This window comes from Dama dama, chromosome X (genome assembly GCF_033118175.1).
Source record: "Dama dama isolate Ldn47 chromosome X, ASM3311817v1, whole genome shotgun sequence".
NCBI lineage: Eukaryota > Metazoa > Chordata > Mammalia > Artiodactyla > Cervidae > Dama > Dama dama.
This window is the reverse complement of record NC_083714.1, coordinates 55,289,831-55,295,230: the sequence shown is the minus strand read 5'-3', so window position 1 is coordinate 55,295,230 and position 5,400 is coordinate 55,289,831. Positions and strand designations below refer to the sequence as shown.

General features: G+C 43.1%; 1 pseudogene; it reads left to right on the top strand.

Annotated features, from left to right (window-relative positions):
• Positions 1 to 576: 576 nt before the first annotated feature.
• On the top strand, positions 577 to 1,941 carry LOC133052387 (endogenous retrovirus group PABLB member 1 Env polyprotein-like; annotated as a pseudogene).
• Positions 1,942 to 5,400: the final 3,459 nt, after the last annotated feature.

Genomic DNA, 5,400 nt, shown 5'->3' with positions numbered 1-5,400 from the left:
GTGGAATGAACCAACCGGACACTTAAAGAGACTCTCCAAGTGGATCAGAGAGACTGACTGCTCCTGAGTGGACTTGCTTCCGATGGCTCTGCTCAGACTCAGGATGACCCCACAGTCTCAAGGCTATTCTCCATACAAAATTGTGTATGGGAGGCCTCCTCCCATAATAAAACAGGTGTCAGCAAATTTGCCTCAGGTAAGGGGGGATAGGATTTCACAGCAGATGGAACTGGGTAAGGTAATAAATCAGGTAACTATGTACAAGAAAGGGTGCCGTTCCCCCTTGGGGAACAGGTTCATGAGTTTACACTTGGTGACCAAGTATGGGTCAAAGATTGGGAACATGATTTGCTAGCCCTTTGGTGAAAGGGCCCTTATGTTATTCTAACTACCCCTACTGCAGTTAAAGTTGCAGGTATTGTCCCTTGATCCATCACACCAGAGCAAAGAAGGCATACCACGCTGACCCGGAGGACGCCAAGTGGACCACCCAGAAGGACCCCATCGACCCACGGGAAACCAAGATCATTGTGAGGAGGAAGAAGTAAACGAGGTCCCGGGCGAGCCCTCTACAGGATGGAGCTGGGTAAACGACTCCTGCTGCTCGGCCTCACCAATGCAATTCTGAACCTGACCACTGCTCCTGCACAGGACAATGTCTTCATCTCGTGGGCCACAACTCTGCCAACTGTTGGGTATGTGGGGCCATGCCCCTGTCAGTAATGGACAGACTCCCCTGGTGGGTATCGCCACTCCATTCCTCTCTCACCAACCATGACCTTTCTTTGCTCTCCTGGTGTAAGAAGAAGCCATCAATGGGCCAGGGACATAGGGTTACATTTAACATGAACACCAGCCTTATGGAGATAACAAAGGCTTATACCTCATATATGAAAATTAAAGAGGAAAAGGGCTCCCTTAACAAAAGGGAGACAGGCCTCCTGGTACCTTGAGCAATACTACCAGGTCTGGGCTGAATATTTCTGGATGACTCCTGAGAAAGGACAGTTGATTACCCCTGCTACTATTTGCTGGGAACAAAAAGAACAGAAAGTTGGATTTGGAGACCACCCCCTAGACCCAAAAGAATTAAAATATATGGGTTATTTGTCCCTTGAACAATGTAAACAAATCTTGGAAGCTACCTATCACCCCAATCAGTCTGTTCAGTGGCCTGGTTCCAACTGGAAATATAATCCTGGAATGCGCTGGGTAGCCCCCAAGGGGACCCAGTGGCTCTGTGGGCTTAACTTATGACCATGGTTACCAGTTGGCTGGGTGCGGCGTTGCACATTAGGATTTGCTTTCACCCATGGCAGAATTAAGCCTAGCCTACACCAGCCTCCAGTAAACCTGCCTTATCTGCATGCAAGATGGACACGATCTGTGTTCCAATGGCATGACTATCTTGCTGCCTTATTTGTACCCTCTGTAGGGACAACGGATATCATGGTTAAGGTAGAGGCCTTAACTAATTTCACTAAACAGGCCCTCTTAGACAGTACAAAAGCCATTCAAGCTTTGAACGAGGAACAAATTCAGATGAGGAAGGCAGTAATTCAAAATAGGATGGCATTAGACATACTCACAGCAGCCCAAGGAGGGACTTGCGCCGTAATTAAAGTCGAATGTTGCATGTACATCCCTGACCTGTCTGGAAATGTATCTACTGCCTTGGAAGATATGCAAAATCAAGTGAAAGCCATGTCTAATGAAAATATTCCCTTTTAGACTTCAGTCCTCTCCTGGGTAAAGGGAGACTGGTAGAAAACCATTGTAACTGTTGTTACAGTAATCTTAATCATACTGCTTTGTGGGCCCTGCTTCCTACAATGCCTTGTGAATTTTGTGACGCAGAGGTTGATAGCATTCTCTCATGTGGGTGGCAAGAGGGTTAAGGTACAATATATCTCAATGAATGATGCTCGTTACGGAAACTAAGAGCATCAAGAGGGAGGAATGAAGAAGGAATTCATAGGGCCTGGACTCCATCTCAGGCCTGTCTGTGCTGATCGTGCTCGGCCACCTCTCCAGTGGACTCTGAACTCTCTGCTTAGTGCCTGTGGGAACGACAATGGAAGGATAAGACCCCCTCCGGACAGGGGAACCTTGAAGATGATATCCACGTTACTCATCACCTAAGAGAAAACAGACACTAATCACCCCTGCCTCCGGACACTATCTATCAGAATGTAAGCACAGGCTTATCGGTTATTAACTATTTGGAATGTAACTGCAGGCTTATTGATTATTGACTGTTTGAACACACAACACGTGAATGATGGGGTTATCGTAGTTGTATTTACCCTTCCTTTGTTTATGTAAGTCTCAAGGGAATTGGGGTAATGGGTTTCGACACATACACATCATACACATGGGGTATAAAAGATTTTCACAAATGCTGGCCGGGGTCCTTGGCTAAGAGGAGACTCTGCCTTGGGCCTGCTGGTGTAATAAACTGCATTCCACTAAAAAAAAAATAAAAATAAAAATAAACAATGGAAATCTGGGAAATTAATCTTACAGGGAAAGGGATACGCTTGTATTTCCCCAGATGGATCCAACAAACTTTTTCCTCGGAAAATTCAACCCAAGGGGGCCCCCAACATTCAAAATGGAGATGAAACAACAGGAACCCCGGGAGGAAGAAATTTCAATACGGGCTATGGCGGCCCTAAAGATCTCCAGAAAGCACCGCCCTCGGCGGCATCAACCTTATGACCTCCCCTCTTGGGGACAGATAAAAACCCTTACTAATGAGGCTGAAAATTTGGTCTCTCAACAGGGAATGCCTCGGAGTCCTGAATACATTTTCCTGCTAGCCTGTGCCTCCCAAACTTAACTGGGCTTACTTACCCAACCCCTCTTTATTACAGGTCATAAAGTGGATGGAGAAAAGACCAATCATATCAACCAATGACTCCACCCATATGCCCCCTCCCTGGAACCCTCACACTCTGGGGAGGAAGGAAAACTAATTAACATTTCTTTAGGCTATGAAGTCCTTCCATCGCCTGGGCCCAGGAAAATTATACATAAACATCAGTCGACAAACTTGGGTTTTCATCCTGCCTCCAAAAGAAGATTTTCGGACATTGCTGCCCTTTCTCTGTCTGTGAACCATGTTTATACTACTGAAACTTTAGGGAAAGAACAAAAAACATTATATATTATGCTGCTTAAGTGGCTTTAAAGGTTACTAACACTACGTTGAAATATTACCATAACAAAGGACTTCTTGGCTGGCTTGACAGTGGAATGGCATCCCCTCCTCCTCCACGAATCGTCCTCGATAAACAAATTGGGCCTGAACAATGGGACATATGGAAAATTGCTGCCAACACCAAAGAACTTGGGACTTAGACTGGACATTTCACAGGGACCAGTCATGGTCATAGTAACTATTTCTTTCACTATAATCAGTCATATTTTATACAGGCCTAAGTCCCACTTCCTTTTGTTATAGCCATAGGAAATTTACAATTTAATAAGACTTTATGTTCTGTAACCTGTATTAATTGCCAATTTTGTGTTACTCTTGTTCAATTCAATCATAGTGCCTACAACTGGGAACAAATCAAATTTTATTTACATGATAATGACTCTCTGAATGTACAGTTACTGCAAAAGAAACTCTTTAAAACTTTTTCTAAACGTCTGCCCTCTTCCACAAATTTGGAAACTTTAGCTGAACAAATTATCCAGGCTAGACCCACGAAGATGGTTTCAAAGTATTATCCACAGCATTGGGTCTGGAACTGTAACTTTGGTGATTGTCTTGATAATTGTATTTGTTGTTTATGGTCGCCTTTTATAAGGTTGGTTAATAGTAACCAAACTCGTTTGGTCAGGACCTTTTTTACAAATATAATAAAATAGGGGGGACCGTCTGGAAGCATTTAACAGTAAGATTCCTGTGTGCTGTTTCCTATCTCTCTTGAGCCCTCTGTTCCTTATCAGTCCCTGTCAGGGGCGAGAAAACTAGCAAGCCACTCCCAGGACTGAGATCATAGAGATGGGATGCTTGCATAGGATTTCCTTCATTAGCTTTTCCATTTGGTGAAAGGGGCTATTTACAACCCTCTTTTGTTATGGATCACCTCTTGGCCTTATGGCCTCTATTGCTCCTTGCTTCCTTGGTAAACTTGTAAAGTCTGGTCTCTTGATCTTTATCTAAAGAAGCTACTGGTATATATACTCTTACAGAATTCAATAAAGCACCTTTGCTCCATCAGAGCTTGTGTCCCTGTGTCTGTCTGTCTGTCTTTCTTTATCTCTCTCTCTCTCTCTCTGTCTCTGTCTCTCTATTTCTGGCTGATTCCCTGGAGCACAAAAGCCAGCTGCGTAACCTAGGGACTATTGGCCTCTTTCCTACTTTCACTTTCTCATTGTTGACTCCGGACAACCAGGTTCCGGTCCAATAAAGGACCAACAATAAATAAAATTGACAAACCATTAGCCAGACTCATCAAGAAACAAAGGGATAAAAATCAAATCAACAAAATTAGAAATTAAAATGGAGAAATCACAACAGACAACACAGAAATACAAAGGATCATAAGAGACTACTACTAAAAAAAAAGAGACTACTACTATCAGCAACTATATGCCAATAAAATGGACAACTTGGAAGAAATGGACAAATTCTTAGAAAAGTACAACTTTCCAAAACTGAACCAGGAAGAAACAGAAAATCTTAACAGACCAGAAACTATAAAACTCCTCGAGGAAAACATAGGCAAAACACATAAATCACAGCAGGATCCTCTATGACCCACCTCCCAGAGTAATGGAAATAAAAGCAAAAATAAACAAATGGGACCTAATTAAATTGAAAAGCTTTTGCACAACAAAGGAAACTATAAGCAAGGTGAAAAGACAGCCTTCAGAATGGGAGAAAATAATAGCAAACAAAGCAACTGACAAAGAACTAATCTCAAAAATATACAAGCAACTCCTGCAGCTCAATTCCAGAAGAATAAATGACCCAATCAAAAAATGGGCCAAAGAGCTAAACAGACATTTCTCCAAAGAAGACATACAGATGGCTAACAAACACATGAAAAGATGCTCAACATCACTCATTATCAGAGAAATGCAAATCAAAATCACAATGAGGTACCATCTCACGCCAGTCAGAAAGGCTGCAATCCAAAAGTCTACAAGCAATAAATGCTGGAGAAGGTGTGAAGAAAAGGGAACCCTCTTACACTGTTGGTGGGAATGCAAACTGGTACAGCCACTATGGAGAACAGTGTGGAGATTCCTTAAAAAACTGGAAGTAGAACTGCCACATGACCCAGCAAACCCATTACTGGGCATACAAACCGAGGAAACCAGAATTGAGACACGTGCACCCCAATGTTCATCACAGCACTGTTTATAATAGCCAGGACATGG